Genomic DNA, 20,395 nt, shown 5'->3' with positions numbered 1-20,395 from the left:
GTCCTTTTACACAACGCAAGCCCCATTTTTCACGACTTTTTCTTCTTCTCTGAAAATTGTACGTTTCCATGGACTCCTCCTTCATTCCCCCTCTCCTGTAAGTGGTTTGTCTTCTTTCAGTGAAATTTTATGCCCCTTGAATTTCACAGAAGGTTTGTAACTGGAGAAGCTTTACTATTAGAAAAATCTCATTGTCACAAGTAGTGATTTAAGGTCATATTTTAAGGAAGCTGAAAAAGAAAAAAAAAAACAACCCAGCTTTTTCCTAAAGAGCTTGAATCCATAAACCAAAGGAGATCTTTTTTTTAAGCTTCAATTTAAGTTAATTTCATTAAAACAGCAGATTCATTGTTTCCTCCTTATTTCCAAGCCATTTGCCCGTTCTAGGTGGTTGGAAGTTATGTATTCATTTTGAAATAAATCTGCACACCAGGAAGCGTCAAGGTTTTGGGAGTATTACCAAGAACAGAATAATTTGTTCCAAGCAACATCCAAATTAAAGATCCTCCTTCTTCTCAGTCTTCTATCTACTTCAACGTTGAAACAGGAGTATCTCTGGAACAGTTTGCTCCATTCTGTGCGTACCTGCCATAGAGTGGACCCTAAGGAACACTTTACTGAGCTCAGGAAGTGGAGGGGTCACTGTCACTTGCAGTTAAAAGTGCCATTTGACCAGGGTGCCTAGGTGGCTCAGTTGGTTAAGTATCTGACTTTCTTTTCTCCCTGACCCTTGATTTTGGCTCAGGTCATGATCCGAGGGTCATGGGATCGAGCCCCACATTGGGCTTCACCCTGACTATGGAGCCTGCTTAAGATTCCTTCTCTCCTTTTTTTCTGCCCCTCCCTCCCTCTTTTTTTTTTTTTTTAAGTGCCATTTTACCTCATCCTATCAGTGCCATATGTTATTAACTTTTTTAAAACTCCAAATACAAAGGGCACCTGAGTGGCTCAGTCGGTTGAGCATCCCACTTCAGCTCAGGTCATGGTCTCATGGTTTGTGAGTTCAAGCCCCGTGTCGGGCTCTGTGCTGACAGCCGGGAGCAAGCCTGTTCCAGATTCTGTGTCTCTTTCCCTCTCTGCCCCTCCTCTGCTCACACTCTGTCTCTTTCTCAAAATTAACTAAATATTAATAAATAAATAAACCTTAAAATTTTTTCTAAAAATAAAATAAAACCCCACTCAATAAAGCCTTCATGATTAATTGCCTGAGTAAACAAGTTTCCCATTATTGTATTCATCATAAAATATACCTCATTTCTCCACTCACTAGTTCCCACATAAATTCAGTAACTCTTTACTTCTGCATATTGCAAACACCTGAATGTTATGCTTATTCATTCAGATGTTTATTGTTCAATTATCTGTGCGTCATAAATATATTTGGTCTATCCTGGTGGTGCATTGAAGGAAATTAACCATATTCCAGAGAAAGTTATGATCCGCCTCTGCTTGCCAGGCTTGGCTCCATTCATAAATCAATTCTTAATACATTCTTTCGATGGATGATAAGGATGACTTTGTATAACTGAACAGGTAAAAACATTTTATCCTCCTTTTATGGCCGTGACAAGAGAGACAGAACAAATAAGAATTCTGTCTCTAAGAAGACTGTGGACCATTATCAGATCTGAACCTAATAACAATATCCAAATTTCTAGTCTTGAAGACATTTAAGATTCTGATAGAATAAAGCAACGGTAGCTTCAACACAGTCGTTGGTTGTAGGGGAGGGCGAGCCCCAGACAATGATAAGGGTCTTTGAAATAAGGTTTGCATGATTTCTGAATTCAATCTTCCCTTCCCAGAAAGAAATCTCAAACAGCTATGAGAAACCAATTGCAGTAGATCTTGATCAAACTTGGCATTTACTTCAAAACACACATTCTGTCCACAAACAGCAACATCTAACTTGTGTGTTGAACAGAGCAGATTGGAAAGCCTTCGACGTGAAAGACATTTTCAAAACGAAAAGCAATGCAGGAGATGAAAACAAATCGGTCATAATTTAAAACCTGATAGCCGTATGTGAAATGAAGTATTTCTGACCCTTGGAGATAAACTACTCATTTAGAAACAAGCATCGGGCTCTGCATATTGGAGATTCGCAGAACAAGGAGCAGATAGATTTCATAATTTTCTCACATTTGCTACAAAACATTTGCAAATGTTGGCCACTATTTTTTTCACTTGCTTTTCTCCTCTGAACTTCCCTTACCTTGGTAAACACAGATTTTATAATAACGGTGTACATTTTTCTCAGAAGTTTCTCCAGCCTAGGAGAGTGGCCGTGCGCCCACACAGTACTCGAGATCGCATAACCCAAGAGAGCAAATTTCTCTTTATTCTCCAGAACTTATTTCAGGCTTAGGGCACAGAAGACCCTCTGGGCTGCTACCGTGTCTGAAAAGACAACGAAGACGAGCAATCACCTGGTAGGTATGTTTAAATAAATCATTTTGCTTTGCTTTTTGCTTTTGCAAGAATATCACATCTTCCACGAGGAAGACAGATTGAAGGAAATGATGGAATCAGACTCTTTATTCATTCAATAAAAGGGTCTCCAAAGGGTTCAGTCTTGACCTTGGATTTGAGAAATGTTAACAGGGAAATCTGATCTTTCATGGTCAGGCTATAACAGTAGTCACTAGACAAAGGGATTTTTGTGTGTTCTTTACCATACCGGATACTGAGTGATAAGCTTTTAAAGAAATCTTTAAAAAATGTTTCTCAACCCTTAGAGGGCTCATCATTTCTGCCTATGAACTTGACATAAGTTCTTTTGCCTCATTTGAACTCATGTCAAATAGGAATGTAGAAAGCAACGTATGTCCTAAATATGCTTGGTCTTACTTTGGCCTCCTTGAAAAGCAGACTCTGAGGGGAGGATGTGGGTGCATCTCGGAGGTGAGCATGAGGAAAAGACGTGAGGAAGTAACACAAGAAAGGAAAGCAAATAAAGTGTGTGTTCACAAGCAGATTCCCACTGTGGGCAAATGGACCGTAATCTTGCTGGGATCCTCTGAAAACCCATGTGGAATGGCCAAGGGTGGGGCAGAGGGGAGAGGACGGAGTATTTCTTCACTGGTTGCCTCCCTCATTGGTTAAGTTTGTCCCGGGTGGCATGAGCAACGCCAAGTATACTCACCCCCTCCACCGCCCCACAAGTATACTTCCATGCGACGCCTGTGTGTGGTAGAAAACTTCCATGCCGGAGACATTAATATGTATTTCAAATCATTGAACCTGACCGTAAAGAAGCTCATGGTTACTAAGGGAGGCTTGGTCTTATTACAAAGCATTAATGTTTAAAGAAGCTGCTAGAGGTTCTCTGACCGTGGTTTATCCTTACCAATGATCTTCCATTTCGGTCAGTACTGGTGGTGAGAACTCTAACCAGGTAGGCAAGACATCTGACTGTCCTTCCTCTCTTCCTCCTTTCCCTGATGGCCAACGATGCCATTTAGCAAGAGGAAGGTACTAAAAAGAAGAACTGTGGCCCCTGAAGGAGCCCGACACGGGACTCAAACTCACGAACCCTGAGATCATGACGTGAGCTGAAGTCAGGTGCTTAACCAACTAAGCCACCCAGGCTCCCCTGGACTACTCTATTCTAAATCTTTATCTTCCCCATCAATTTAATGCTTTAGAAATTCACTAGCCAAACACAAAGATGGTCTTAGGATAATACATTCATACAAATGAGATCTGTACAGAAATAAATATGACTGTTCCATTTACTGTGCCTCTAACACTCAACATAGTCTCTCCCACCTAAAAACGAATCAAACTTAACGAATCAAACTTAACATCTGGGTGTATATCTGTTCAGTCCTTTTTCTGTGTGTTTATGTAGAATTATAAGCACATATTTGCATATGTTGATGAATGTGAATAGGAGAATGCTATTCATGTTCACAAACACATGTGTGCAGATAGGTACACATATTTCCATATCTTGAACTGTTTACATGAAGTCTTAAATCTTACAAGATACTATTCCTTCACAACACACACAGAACTTTCTCAATCCTTTTATTTTTACACAGCATACCAAAGTTGAGACTTTTTCTTTTTAGGAGAGAGAGTGTGTGCATGCGAGCTTGAGAGAGAAGCAGAGGGAAGGGGGGGAGAGAGAGAGAGAAAGAGAGAGGGAGGGAGGGAGAATCTTAAGCAGGCTCCATGCTGAGCTTGGAGCCCAACACGGGGCTCCATCCCACAACCCCAGGATCATGATCTGAGCTGAAATCAAGGACTGGACGCTCAACCAACTGAGCTACCCAGGCTCTCTGGAAGTAAGAATTTTTAATGATTTAATTAACCATTTAATGACAGGTATTAGGTGACTTCTAATGATTTACAAATAGAAACAATTTTGTAATTCTGCACAAAGCAGAACCTTCAAAGTTAACATTTGACAGGGTTGCCCAGAACTTTTCAGACACTGTTGACATGTCTGGAAAATTTGGGTCTCATCTCTCTAAGGTTAGAACCCACGCAATTTCCCAGGTTCCTTTCGGCTAGGGCACAATTGTGCAACTTTGATTTACCCGTGCTGAAGTTTGATTTGGGAGTGAGCAGCTTCCAAGCTTAAATCACTTTCCAGGAGGGGCGACTGGGTGGCTTAGTCGGTTGAGCATCCAACTTTCGCTTAGGTCATGATCTCGCGGTTCGTGGGTTCGAGCCCCTCGTCGGGCTCTGTTCTGACTGCCAGCTCTGATCCTGGAGCCTGTTTCTGAGTCTGTTTCTCCCTCTCTCTCTGACCCTCCCCTGCTCGCGCTCTCTCTCTCTCTCTCTCCTAGAAATAAATAAAAATATTTAAAAAAAAATAAATAAATCACGTTCCAGGGTAGGGTCATAGCAGAAGCATCTAGAGGTGAAGCGAGATGGTAGAAGGAGAGCTGAGCTCCTGCTGCAGAAGTATCCTTGGTGCTGTGAGCACTTTCTACTTCAGTCAAGCCTCCTACATGGTAACCGTTGAAGCTCCTGCATCTAGGGTTTGGCAGCCGCAGAAACAGCAGTCTCTGGGGGCGCCTGGGTGACTCAGTCCATTGAGCCTCCAACTTCGGCTCAGATCTTGATCTTGCAGTTCATGAGTTCGAGACCCATGTCCGGCTCTGTGCTGACAGCTCGGAGCCTGGAGCCTGCTTCGGATTCTGCGTCTCCCTCTCTCTCTCTGCCCCTTCCCCGCTCACACTGTGTCTTTTTCTCTCTCTCTCTCAGAAATAAAAATAAAACATGAAAAGAAGGAATGAAAGAAATAGCAATCTCATGGTTAAAAACTCCTTCTATTGCAATGTTTATTTCCTCCTTGTCAATTTTAATTTTGCATATTTGTGATTTTTCCTTTCGTTCTTAATTAGATGCATGAGTGGTTTGTCTATTTTTGTTGACTTTTGCAGGGCCACATTGTATTTATTATTCCTACTTTTTTCTGGGGTTTTTTGCCTAACATATACCTCTAGTTACATTTATTGATTCTTTGTCTGATTTCTTCTGAATTATGATGCTGTTGTTTCCACAGATTTGAGTGCATTTATATGCATTCTTGTATTTTTATTGCTCAGACTGAAGGCAATATATTCTTTGAACTGATCACTATTTTGTTTCTCATATATTCTAATATATGTTTTTATTATTATTACATTTCAGAAATTCTACAGTTTTGATTTATATTTCTTATTTTCCAATGGAGTGATTTATACTCTTGAAATTCGCAAGCAAAAGGGTCTTTTCATTATCTGATTTTGTTATTGCACTATGAAATTTTTGTGATAATCTTTCCACTTTATGAAACCTGCTGAAGGATTCTGTGACATAATTTATGGTTTATTTTTATGAATTTCTATGTGTGCCTGAAAAAGGCATATTCTCTAACATTTGGGCAAAAAATTCAAAGTCCACATAATCTAACTTAATGATATTTTATGGATATTCCGCATCTTTAACAATTGTTTTGTCCATGTGACTTGTCTTGGGCTGCATCTGGTGTGTTAAATTTATCTATTCTTATTGTGTTTCTATTTTTCCTTTCATCCTGTGTCTAGCATGAGGTTTGAAACACCTGTTTTTCTGGTTTGTTTGTATATTTTTGCTATATCTTTGTATGTTTTAATCTTTATGAATTGCTTTGTTTCATTATGTTATTTAGCACAAGCAAAATACTTCTAGAATTTTTTAATGTTTATTTATTTTTGAGAGAGACAGAGCACGAGCGGCAGAGGCGCAACCAGAGAGGAAGACACACAGTCTGAAGGAGGCTCCCAGGATCTGAGCTGTTAGCCCAGAGCCCGATGTGGGACTCCAACTCATGAACCACGCGATCATGACCTGAGTCAAAGTCAGACGTTTAACCAACTGAGCCACCCATGTTCTCCAAGCAAAGTATTTTTGAGAATCAACTGGAAAAGTTCTTTCTTTTAAAAGGTGACATAGGGGTGCCTGGGTGGCTCAGTTTGGTTGGGCGTCCGTCTTCAGCTCAGGTCGTGATCTCATGGTTCATGGGTGTGTGCTGAGTGCTGGCTCAGAGCCTGGAACCTGCTTCGGATTCTGTGTCTTCCTCTCTCTCTGACCCTCCCCTGCTCACGCTATCTCTCTCTCTCTCAGAAATAAATAAAACGTTAAAAAAATTTTTTAAAGGTGACATAAGCCCATTTACATTTATTGACATGACTAATATATATGATCTCAACTCTGATTTTATTTTTCCTGTGATATTATCCTAATTTTACCATGTTCTCTGCGTGGACTGTTTCCTTGTATTATTTTTAAAATTCTTATGAGATATATGGAATGTGTATTTTTTTGTTCCATTCATTGGCTTTCATTCTGCTATTTCCTTTGATATTACTGTTAGTCCCATTTTACTTTACATAGGCTTCTACCATTTACCTTATCAGGTTTGAATGCTATCCACTGACTACCACTTATTACATATATGATATTTATATATACATTACATATACAGTATATACATACACATATACTATTTCTTTTTTACATCGTTACTCATTTATTACTTCTGTCTGTTCGTTGTTGTTGTTGTTTCAGCTTTTGTTTAAATTCCAGTTAGTTCACATACACCGTAATGTTAGTTTCATGGGTACAATTTACTCATTCGACACTTACATACAATACCCGGTGCCCATCACAAGTGCCCTCCTTAATCCCTATCACTTATTCACCCATCCCCCCACCTACATCCCTTCTGTTAACCAGTCTGTTCTCTACAATTCCTATTTTGCTACCAAAAAAAAAAAAAAAAAGAGGGGTGGGCAGGGTGCCTGAGTGCCAATCCATTAAGCATACGTCTCCTGGTTTCCAGCTCAGGTCATGATCTCATGGTTTGTGAGTCTGAGCCCCGCATCGGACTCTCTGCCAACCATGCGGAGTCTGCTTGGGATTCTCTCTCTCCCTCTCTCTCTTGCCCTTCCCTGCTTTCTATCTCAAAATAAGGATAAATAGAATAAACTTTGAAAAAATAAATGAGGTGGGAAAATTGGACTTGCAAAGGGAGGTAAGAGACTATATCCAACGTCCCCACCGGAATGGTCCAACATAAAAGGACTGGCTAGGGGCGCCTGGGTAGCTTAGTCGGTTAAGCGTCCGATTTTTGCTTAGGTCATGATCTCTCGGTTCGTGGGTTCAAGCCCCGCGTCGGGCTCTGTGCTGACTGCCAGCTCAGAGCCTGGAGCCTGTTTCGGTCTGTGACTCCTTCTCTCTCTGACCCTCCCCTGCTCACGCTGTCTCTCTCTCTCTCTCCTATAAATAAATAAAACATTAAAAAAAAAAAAAGGACTGGCAATACCGAACTTGGGGAGAATATAGAGTGAGGAGAAATCTACATTGCTGGCAGAAGAGTAAAATTGTACAACCATGTTGAAAGCTGTTCGGTGGTTTCTAGTGAAGCTAAAAACATCCTATACCTTTTACACGAACAGTTCTCTACAACTGAGTATATCCCCAAGAGAAACGAGTGCTGATGTTCACCAAAAGAGATGCATAAGAATGTTCAATGCAGGGATATTTGTAACAGGTAAACAAAAATAGGAAAAAATCCAAATGTCAGTCAAGTAGAACTGAGAAATCCATTGATATGTATACATACGCTCAAGACTCACAACAATGAAAAAGCTCAAAACCTCTGCCACCAGCACCGACAGAGCTGTCACGATCGTATCACCGAACAGAAGTTAGTCGCAAACTAGTACATGCTGTAGAATTCCACTTACGAGAACTTCAAAAATCGGCAAGACAATCAACATAACAATAACAGAAGTCAAAATACTGGTCATGTTTGCAGGATAACAGCTGGGAAAGGACATGAGAGAGCTCTCTGGGAAGTTGCAAACATTCTAGACCTTATATGAAGTGATAGCTCTTCAGGTGCACACACATGTAAAATGCCATTGAGCTGTACATGTAAGATTTATGCGTTTTACACTATGGAGTTACTTTTCTTAAGATTGTATTTTTAAATAGTCTCTCCACTCGACATGGGGCTCGAACTCACAGCCCCTGAGATCAAAAATCGCAAACTCCACCAACTGAGACAGGCAGGTGCCCCACTACACAGTTATATTTTAATACACACACACACACACACACACACGCATCTTCCATAGCTGGAAATCACAAGATGGAGTGGAAGTACATAGAAACCGCTCCTGATGGGAAAGAAGTGCAGAAGGGCTGGGAAGGCTTCGGGGAGGGCAGACAAGAGCGCTCATAATCGGTTTTGCTTAAAGTCACTGTCAGAGTCATAACAGGAAGCACATTGTTTTGTTATCCTCGGTCACCCGAGGCTGTCACAGGAGCGTGGATTAACGGTCTGATGCTACCCTTTGAGCTGTCACTAAGTGTCATGACTCTGACAGTTGTGGTGGACAAAGCCAAATAATACCTGGGATTATATGTATTTCCCGGTATGAGGTTCAGTACAGGGGAAGACTAGTTGGACAGGAGTGACTTTAAGCAAAACCGATTACCCACACTTCACCTTTAACCAGATAAGGCTCTACAATGACTGGCCACCATGGCGAATTGATACGACCTTTGTGGTCATGCTGAGTCCCCTCTCTTTATAACTGTCACCTTTACACACACCAGGAAGCACTGTGCATTACTGTGTGCTCTTCAAGCTTGTTAAAATTCGCTACCACTCCTCTGCTGGCCTTCTCACTTACGGATCTCAGGATCTGGAGTTTGCTAGATCCGAGGAGAAGGAAGTCACATAATCAATAAAATAACCACATTCTGCTTCTTGGCTTAGGGGAAGGTAGATGAAAGAGCTCCAAAACATTAATGGTTAAGGTTCTGCTGGTGACGCAAGTTCGTATTCACCCCTCAAAGCTCTGCCACAGAACACTGGCATAAGTCCCGTGCTAAACTTCTCTGAAAGAGAACTGGAAGGTTTCTGGATGCCTCCGTAACTCAGTCGGTTGGGCATCTAACTTTGGCTCACATCATGACCTCATGGTTCATGGGTTCAGGCCCTACGTCGGGCTCCTTGCAGACATCTCAGAGCCTGGAACCCGCTTCGGATTCCATGTCTCCCTCTCTCTGTCCCTCCCCCCACTCTGTCTCTCTCTCTCTCAAAAGTAAATAAATGTTTAAAAAAAATTTTGTTTTTAAAAAGGAAGACTGGGGGCACCTGGGTGGCTGAGTTGGTTAAGCGTCTGACTGCAGCTGGGGTCATGATCTCGAAGTCGGTGAGTTTGAGCTCCGCATCGGGCTGTGTGCTGACAGATCAGAGCGTGGAGCCTACTTCGGATTCTGTGTCTCCCTCTCTCTCTGCCCCTCCCCGACTCATGCTCTGTCTCTCTCTGTTTCTCAAAAATAAATAAACATTAAAATTAAAAAAAAAAAAAAGTAAGATCAGAAAGTTTCTTCCCTCTTCTGGGTTTGTGCCTCCTTTTATGATACTCCATCCTCACTCCTTTCCATCACTCAGCCCACCACCAACACAGCTACCCAAGCCGTCCTGATATTCATCACTACCCTTTACTCTCATGAATCTATTAGTCTGACCAATATTTGTTGATGTTCTGAGATATATGAACAGCAGTGGATCAAAGAAAATGTGGAAGGCAAGGTACTTACTGCAACTTGTGGTCCCCAAAACGGAGGATCTGAGATGAAGATTGTCATCAGTAACTTTATTAGACTAATTTTGGGGTCAGCACCTGTGAAAGATAAGAAGGAAGCAAGATTGGGCAACAGGCAACATTAGGCTGTGATGTAGTGACAAGAAAGGCCTTAGCCAAATTAATCGGGAACTCTGAAGCTGAAATGACCCTATTGAGATGTCCCCAGTTGAGGCAATGGGGCTGGACTTTTACACAATGTGAACAACCAGCCACTGGATGCAGGTTTTCCCTGGAAGGAAAGGATAATTTTGGGTGAGGCAACTCTCTTACACCAATGGTAGTTCTGGGGAAGAGGGCTGACAGCTGAGAATTCTGTGTTATTTGTGTTCCCAACAGCTGGGGGAATAGATACTTCAGTCCTGAAGTTGGCATCCAGGCAGTACATGCCAGCATCCAATAGGCCCTTTCTAAACATCGTCACCGACTGAAGTGTTGGGGCAGCCATGGTGATAACACAATGGAATATTACTCAGCGATGACAAAGAATGAAATCTTGCCATTTGCAACAACATGGATAGAACTAGAATATACTATGCTAAGCAAAATAAGTCAGTCAGAGAAAGACAGATAGCATATGACTTCCCTCATATGTGGAATTTAAGAAACACAATAGATGAGCATAGGGGAAGGGAAGGAAAAATAAGATAAAAACAAGAGTGAGGCAAACCAGAAGAGACTCAAGAGAACATAAGAGACATAAGAGAATAAACTGAGGGTTGCTAGAGGGGAGACGCGGTGGGGAGACAGGCTAAATGTATGATGGGCACTAGGAGGGCACACGTTGGGGTGAGCACCGTGTGTTATATGTAAGTGATAAATCACTGGGCTCTGCTCCTGAAACTAATACTACACTGTAAGTTATCTAATTTGAATTTAAATAAATAAATCAAAAAACAACTTTAAAAAAATGGATAGTAAGACTTTATACCTGCCCATTTTGATCTGGTCAGTGCTTACTGAGCTGCTTCTCCTCACACTTATGACACCAAATGTAGAGTTTTTCCACATCAACAACCAGTTCTCCAACTCTGGATACAAACTGAGTGTCCTTCACCTCACTTCACTTTTGATGCTAATTACCCAGAATTAGCGTCACACTTCACAAGTTTTAAGGACACAGGCCCACACCCACACCTCACTCTAGTTGCCAGTCAGGAGTCTTGGGTTCCCAGGGTAACCACACTTCTGTCTGACTTGGCTACAAAGACAGAGGTGCCCACAATACCCCCACCCGGATCCTTGGGTTTGGTAATTTGCGAGAATTAGTCACAGGACTCAGAAAGATACTTTGTTCAATATTACCAGTTTATGATAAAGGATACAAGTGAATTGTTAGAAAGGGTATGCATGAAAAACCAGATGAAGAAGTACACAGGGTGAGGTCCAGAAGGGTCCTGAGCATAGGACCTCCCAGTACATGATGTGTTCACCAACTATGAAGCCCTCTAAACCCTATCACTTAGGGGTTTCATGGAAGCTTCATTTCATAGACACGATTGATGAAGTCATTGAACTCTGGTGATAACCTCCACCCCCAGATCCTCACCCCTCCTCAGAAGTCCAGGGTTGGGTCTAAAAGATGTGACTTTCGAATCACATGGCTAGTTCCTCTGGTAACCAGTCCCCATCTTGAAGCTCTTTAAACACCCACCAAGGGTAACTTCATTAGCAGAAACTCAAGTATGGTTGGGAGGAGCCCTTAGGAGCAACAGAAGTCATGTGAATTACGCCTCGGGAAATTGCGAAGTCTGTAGAGCTCTGTGTCCGGAACTGGGGACAAAAACCAAATATGCATTTATCATGCCACACCTACCTCCCAGCCTTCAAACCCACCTCCTACACACTTCACACTTGCAACACACTGGCTTTCTTTCTGTTCCTGTAACAAGCCAAGGTGTTTCTCCACCCAGAGCCTCTTACTTGCCTTCCTGTTTGTCTGTTGGGGTGACATTCTGTGACATTTCTAGAGCTGTCTGTATCTCATCATTCAGTCTGAATAATGAGAAGGTGATCAGGTCACCTTCTCAACAAGGCTCTCCCTAACCATCCACCTCTCGGGTCTGTGAACAATTTCTGGGAGCCAGGTGCCAAGCACTCTTAAATCACCAGAAACAACCCCAATTAATTAATTTAGTCCTTATGACAACTTTGTAAATTAGTTACTCTTACTCTGATTTTATAGAGGAGGAAACTCTGTAAAATGAGTCACAAAGGTTTGTTTTTTAATGTTTATTTATTTTTGAGAGAGAGAGAGAGAGAGACAAAGCACGAGCAGGGGAGGGGCAGAGAGAGAGGGACACACAGAACCCAAAGCAGGCTCTAGGCTCTGAACTGTCAGCGCTGAGCTGGACACCGGGTTCGAACCCATGGACCACGAGATCATGACCTGAGCTGAAGTCCGATGCTTAACCGACTGAGCCACCCGCGTGCCCCCAGGCATGTTTTATTTTAAAACTTACAATGTGATTCCAATGTGCAGTGAGGATTCCCAATAAGGGTCACCACTGATGTCCCTGACCAACTCCAAAGAAATAGGATACAAATATTCAGAATACAGTTAAAGGGAGGCGGGACTGAGGTCCTCCTATAGAAGCCTCTGTCTATATGTGTGTAACCTCTCATTGTAAATTTGCAGAAGCAGCACTGGGTGTGAGTGGCTGTCACGCTGGTACGGCGACCATGTGACTTCCAATCTCAGCCTCATCAAGGCCAGACCATCCGCCGCTAATTTAACTGTAGCCAATTATGCAGAGCCTGGCTTTTCCAAAACCAGTTTCTAACTGGACGAAAAGGCTGTTCTTCAGCAAACAGTCTTTCCATTGTCCTCTCCCCTGAGCATTTGGGGGGCACCAAGGAAGTTTTATGTGCACAAAGAATACATTTGTCAGGAGTTAAGATATCGGGAATGATTCCAAGGTGATCATCACTTGCAAGCAAATTCTCCTCTTCATTAGAGCTGCAAGGGGAACAGATGCATGAAGGAAGTGCCACCCAGACAGCGCGATTTCATGTGGAGTAGTGAGCATTTCACATGAAAGTCAACTCCCCTTGGTCGGGAGTGTCTGTCTGTCTGTCTGTCTGTCTCACAGGTATGCGTACGGCTACAAACACAACCACACTAGGGCGCCTGGGTGGCTCAGTGGGTTAAGTGTCTGACTTCGGCTCAGGTCACGATCTCACAGTTCCTGGGTTCAAGCCCCGCGTGGGGCTCTGTGCTGACAGCTCAGAGCCTGGAGCCTGCTTCAAATTCTGTGTCTTCCCCTCTCATGCTCTGTCTCTCTCTGTCTCTCAATAATAAATAAACGTTAAAAAAAAATTTTAAGAAAACACAATCACACGTATATCAGAGAGGAACAGCAACATTACGACATGTAACTGCCCTCAAATCTCAAAGGCTTCAAACAACAAACAACAAAAGTTCCTCTTCACAGTGAGTGTTCAGTGTAGGTCAGCAGTGGCTTCTGATCTCTGCTGTTCTCAGTAACCCAGGCTGAGGGGGACACCAGTTCTGGGCCCGCACCCTCGCTGAGGCAAAAACCAGAGTGCCTGAATCACGTGTCGTCTCTTGAATCTTCTACCCAGAAGCGACATGCATTCCTCTGCTCACATTTCTCTGGTCAGAGCAAACCGAACGTCTCCACCTAACTCCAAAGGGTCAGGGGAATTGGATTCTACGAGATGCCCAGGAGAACTGGAAGTATTTGGTAACAGGATGAATGTTGATCAGAATTTGTATTGCACTGGTAATCCAGAGGCTTAATACCAACAGGACTAGCTAGTAATTGGGAAGTACAGTTTCTATTTTGGTTTTACTCTGCATAAGTGGCTTGACAAAATCTCTTGTTTTCCCACTCCAAATATAACTTAGTCTTATTTTGTCATTATTATTACATTTCATTATTTTTACAAATCAGCGTCTCTCAAGGGTCTACATGCTGGTCCATGATAAGGCAGAATCCTGAGAACTGACAAATCAAATTAAAAGGGAAATGTAATGACTCCGTCTTTACTGTAAGATCTCATTTTATGTGTGTTAAACTTCATTTTGTTCGGAACAGAATGTTGGTGATAATCACCATGTATTATTATTTAGAGCTTTTAATAATACTTAGAGTCAAATGGATACAAGGTTTTTCTAGGTGCCAATCAATGGTCTAAATACATTACATAATTAACTAGCTTAATCCTTACAACAGTGTTTTGAAGTAGATACTATTCTCATCCTTATTTTATAGATGAAGCCGAGGTAAGATAAATTAAATTATTTCTCAAGGTCATACTGCAAGTAAAGAGTGGGGTCTGAATTCAAATCCAGGCAGGGTAGCTCCAGATTCTTCTCTCATCACAATATCACACCACTCTAGCTTGGAAAAAGAAAGTTTAGAAACGACTGTTAATCCAAACGTGGGTGCTTTGTCGGTTTGTTTTTTATTTTTTTAACGTTTATTTATTTTTGAGAGACAGAGACAGTGACAGAGAGAGCATGAGCAGGGAAGGGGCAGAGAGAGAGGGAGACAGAATCTGAGGCAGGCTCCAGGCTCTGTGCTGACAGCTCAGAGATGTGGGGCTCAAACCCACGAGTTGTGAGATCATGACCTGAGCTGAAGTCGGATGCCCAACAGACTGAGCCACCCAGGCGCCCCATCCCAAACCTGGGTTCTAATTTTTTTTTATTCAAAGTTCTTTTACAGTCTACTTGAAAACATTAAGAAAAATACTGAGAAATCAGTGTGTCCCAAAGAATCATTAGGTTATAGTACTTATTAAGATACAATTGGAGACCTTGAGAAATCATACACTCACATTTTGAAGCTTCTTACACATTATGAAAATAAATTTTACCCCTTATTTCCTTAATATACTGTTTATCACAACAGTAAGAGAAACAAGCAGAACTAAATATAATTTTCCATTTATATGGGAGGATAAAACTCCAATGGAATAAGCAAATATTTGGACCAATTCTCCTTAAAATTATACTGAAATTATCTGTACTTTTCTTTTTCCCATATTACGGCATTTAATTCTAATTCCTGAGTGACAGTGTGTATCTTTCCCAGTAGACAGCTTCTTAGAGAGAAAAATGGTTTCATATTTTTGGCTGTGGCTCAAAATAAACCTTACACAGTGCTCTACCCACCCTAGACACTTAATTCAAATTTGCTTCACTAAATGAACAAGTACATTTCTGTCTCTTCTGATGGGACTCCAACACATGTCAGGGAGAACAGAAGGGGATAAAGGCAATCTTCTTTGTGAGTAAAATAGTTTAACTCTTAGGGACGATGATGAATCACCAAATGGGGAACCTGCAAAGCCTAGACCTCAGGGAACTAGACCAGGTTCCTACCTGTCAAGTACCAGCCATGGGGCATGCATTTTAGGCAAGGAACTCTACCGAATTGGTGGAAAACAGCACAGAACCCGCATGGAATATGAAATGGAGGCCAGGATAAATAGATGGTGCCAGGACTTAGCCCGTGAACCCACCAGCAGTGATCCAGCCAATAGAAAAAGCAACTGCAGAAGAAGACTGGAAGAATATCACTTCTTAATACATAAACTGCTGTCCATTGAAGGTAGGACTTCTATTCTGCGCTCTGAGACCATAAATACACTTGACTCTTGAACAATGTGAGAGTTAAGAGAGATGATCCGCACACAGTTGACAATGGCTGATTAGGGAGTGCCTCCTGGCTCGGTGGGGAGAGCATGTGACTCTTGATCTTGGAGTCGTGAGTTTGAGCCCCACGTTGGGTATACAAACTACTAAAACAAAGATAAATAAACTTATAAGAAGCACCCTGGGGCGCTTGGGTGGCTCAGTCCGTTAAGCGTCCGATTTCGGCTCAGATCATGATCACATGGTTTGTGGGTTTGAGCCTCACGTCAGGCTCTGTGCTGACAGCTCAGAGCCTGGAGCCTGCTTCAGATTCTGTATCTCCCTCTCTCTCTGACCCTCCCCTGCTCACACGGTCTCTCTCTCTCTCTCTCTCCGAAATAAACAAAAAACATTTTTAAAAATTAATAAAAAAAAGAACGCTGTCTAACTTTTGACTTCCCCCAACTTAACTATTACTAGCCTACCGTGGACTGGAAGACTTACCAATAACATAGTAAACTAACAAATATTTTGTAAGCCACAGAAAAGAAAAGTATATTCAGAAAATCATAAGAAGGAGAAAATACATGCACCGTACTGTATTGCATATAAGCGGACCCATGCAGTTCAAGCCCAAGTTGTTCAAGAGACAACTGTACCTTCATGTCAATGCCCTTCACCCAAACACCCACCAGGAACACATCTGTGGTTGAACAAGTTGGATTTACTACACCTTGTGGTGAAAGAGAGCACACATCATGGGGAACCATAAGACATCTCAGTAAGACAGTAATAGAAAGAACTTATTCTAGAATTTGGGTTTCCATTGAGTTATCTGAGGGAGGGACTGAGGAAGCAAGGGTTCACTTTTTTTTTTTTAATTTTTGAAAGACTGAGAGAGAGAGAGAGCACAAGCCGGGGGGGAGGGGGAGGGTCAGAGAGAAGGAGAGAGAGAATCCCAAGCAGGCTCTGTGCTGTCAATGCTCAATCCCATGAACCGTGAGATCATGACCTGAGCCAGAATCAAGAGTTGAAGGTGTAGCCAACTGAGCCACCTAAGTGCCCCAGAAAGAATGGGTGCTTTATGGGAGGCACAAACCCTGGTTCTCTGTGTGTTTAGACTAAATTATGAAATGACCTTGTTTTCTTTCATCTCATCATGCTCTCAGAGTAATCTTATCAACGGTTGGTATTCTCTAAGATTGTGTCTAAGAGAAGAACAAAATAGCCCAATATCAGACCAGCTCCTAAATGACACTAATGTCTAGCTGTGAACGTCAGATCAGTTCTGGTTGTAACAGGCTCCTTTTTCCTTCCAGACTTATTATGCTATTAGGGCCTGACGTTAGTAACAAGTTGGTAATTGAAAATGAGTTCAGATGTAAGAGAATGAAGCTAAGGTGGGTCCTGACACTAAGCCTTAAGCATAAGCAGCTTATACATAGCATTACTTATTTCTGGACTTTCTAGAAAACTCTATTCTTTAATAAAGACCAAAGCAGGGGCAACTAGCTGGGTCAGTCAGCGGAGCATATGACTCTTGATTTCCAGGTTGTGATTTTGAGCTGTATGTTGGGAGTAGAGATTGTTGAAAAAACAAAAGTTAAAAAAACTAGAGTCCCCAGAACTGTAAGAAATTTCTGTTGTCATAAGCCACTCAGCATATGGTATTATGTTATGGCAGCCTGAGTAGGCCAGGTCACATGCATAGGTATTGGACCAAAGAAGGAGCTTGTGAGGTGCCTGGGTGGCTCAGTCATGTAAGCGGCAGACTTAGGCTCAGGCCATGATCTCGAGGTTCGTGAGTTTGAGACCCACATTGGGCTCTGTGCTGTCTGCTCAGAGCCTGGAGTGTGCTTCGGATTCTGTGTCTCCCTCTCTCTGCCCCTTCCCCGCTCATGCTCTGTCTCTCTGTCTCTCTCTCTCTCTCAAAAATAAATAAACACTAAAAAAAATTTTTTTTTAAAAAGAGCTCATTTTGTTCCGGTGAGTAAGCCTCCAGGGCCAAGGGGTGAGTTGAGTAGCTTTACCTCCTGAGATGTGAGGCTACGTTGCTGATGAAATAGTAATCGGGGTTACAGTGAAAATCTAAATTTTCAAAACTGGACTCTCTTAAAAGTAGCTGAACGGACACTGCGTCTCTTCATGGTTCCAGAAAGGGGGCTGCTCTCAAGCTACTGCAAGCCCAGTATGTTGCCAGATTTCACACCAATTCCCCCGATCAGCTGGGTGCCCAGAACACTATTTTCCTCTAAGGTTTCCCTGTGACCAGAAGAGTCATTTTCTCCTCCCACGGCCATCTCTCGTTTCCTTTAAACACAAACTGATGCCAAATGACTGAGTTTAAAACCATTTTGTTTTGCTCCAAAACACAAAAGAACAAAATCTGTTTATTTCTGAGCTCGTCCAGCAAAGTGAATCCTTTGTGTTTCCTGACTTATATTAACCGGCAGTGCTACTCCCAGACATTTGTCACATTAAGGATGGACCAAAGGAAGTGAGAGTCCTGACAACCTGAAAGAAGGACCTCCACTGATAGCTTTAACTCTGAATCTTGGCAAACTGAGAATCTTCTAGAACTGCGTGTTGCAATTGCTGTTGGAGGACCATCTCTCCTTCTCAGCCGGATGTTGGCTTCTTAATGTCGTCCTTGGTTCTCTCTGTCCTAATAGCCTCCAATGTGATCATCTTCTTGACTGAGCTCACCGTGTGGCAGCCTACAAATGGCGCCTGTGTACCCACAATGGACCCTCCCTGCCTCACCACACACAATACACAGAATCAGAGTCACACGTAAGTAAAGAAACCCTCATCTTTTCTCTCTTCTAAATCTAACAAAGAGGGACTTGGAAAGTTCTCCTGATCTTTACCTTCAGCTGTCCTCCCTCCAGGCAAGGATGGCTCATGCTTCCTGACAATGACCTGCATAGATTGGCTTGTCTTTTGATTAGATGGGTGTGATGAATGAATGTCAAAAGAGGGTCACAGTGTATCAGAAAAGTTATCTATTATAATAACTATAATGTGCCTCATTGCTTAAAAGAACGGTTGGCATAAAAAAGGCACTCAATAAATATTGCATGGATAAGGGACTCCTGGGTGACTCCGTCGGTTAAGCGTCTGACTTCTGCTCAGGTCATGATCTCACGGTCCGTGAGACCGAGCCCCATGTTGGGCTCTGTGCTGACAGCTCGGAACCTGGAGCCTGCTTCCCATTCTTTGTCTCCCTCTCTCTCTGCCTCTTCCCCCCTGGCACTCTGTCTCTCTGGCAAAAATAAACATTAAAAAAAAATGTTTTTTAAAATACTGATTGGATGAATGAACTGATGAGGCTTACAGCTGAAGAAACTAAGATCCACGGATATATTAAATGCCTTCATCTGGCAAGTCAGCACAGAACCACTGTCCTAACTTCACATGAATATTCCTAATGTTTCCTGAAGGGTCTAAAATCATGGAGAGAGAAACATAAAACAGGTATCTTTTTTTCCTGCACTTTCATTTTCTTCAAGTTTCTGGATGTCTATCTGACAAAACTGTAATTTTTTAAAAGTAAATGTGAAGAAAGAAAGAAAGAGAGAGAGGAAGGAAGGAAGGAAGGAAGGAAGGAAGGAAGGAAGGAAGGAAGTAAGTAAGTAAGTAAGTAAGAAAGAAAGAAAGAAAGAAAGAAAGAAAGAAAGAAAGAAAGAAAGAAAGAAAGAAAGAAAGAAAGAAAGAAAGAAAGAAAGAAAGAAAGAAAGAAAGAAAATTTCTAGAGGCACCTAGATGGCTCACTCAGTTGACCGTTCACCTTCAGCTCAGGTCATGATTTCATGGTCCGTGAGTTCAAGCCCTGCACTAGGCTCTGTGCTGCCAGCGCAGAGCCTGGAGCCTGCTTTGGATTCTGTGTCTCCTTCTCTCTCTGCCCCTCCCCTGCTCACTCTTTCTCTAGCTCTGTCTCTCAAGTATAAATGAACATTAAAAAAAAAATGTCCAATATGAAGATTTGATATATGGATGCATTGTGAAAGGATCCCCACCATGGAGTTATTTATCACACTTCTCACCTCACCTATTTCTCCGGTTTTGGGGTAAGAACAGTTAAGTTCTACTCTCCTGGCAAATTTCAATTATAAAGTACAATATCATGAACTATAGCCACCATGGTATATACCAGATTCTCAGACCTTCTTCACCTTATAAGCAAAAGTATATTTATGCCCTTTTATCAACCTCACCAGATTTTACTCACTCTCCCTTTGCAATCGTACCTGACAAACACCTTTCTATTCTGTTCTATGAATTAAACTTTTATTTTTACGATACTGTGTTTAAGTGATTGCATGTGATGTTTGTCTTTCTCTGTCTGGTTTATTTCACTTAGCATATAATGCCATCCACGGTCATCCATGTTGTTGCAAATGGCAGGATCCCCGCCTTCTTTTTTTAAGGCTAAATCGTATTCTATCATATATACAGCACATTTACTTTGTTCAATTCATCCATCATTGGATTGCTTCCACCTTTTGGCTATTATGAATAATGCTACTATAATTATGTGGATACAGATATCTCTTTGAGATAATGATTTGTTTCTTTTGGATACAAACCCAGAAGTGGGATTGTTGGATTCTATGGTAGTTCAATTTTTACTTTCTTGAGGAACATC

The sequence above is a fragment of the Hyaena hyaena genome, unplaced genomic scaffold, assembly GCF_003009895.1.
Source record: "Hyaena hyaena isolate Hyena2069 unplaced genomic scaffold, ASM300989v1 scaffold_12, whole genome shotgun sequence".
NCBI lineage: Eukaryota > Metazoa > Chordata > Mammalia > Carnivora > Hyaenidae > Hyaena > Hyaena hyaena.
The sequence above is the reverse complement of the archived record's forward strand: the minus strand, read 5'-3'. Positions refer to the sequence as shown.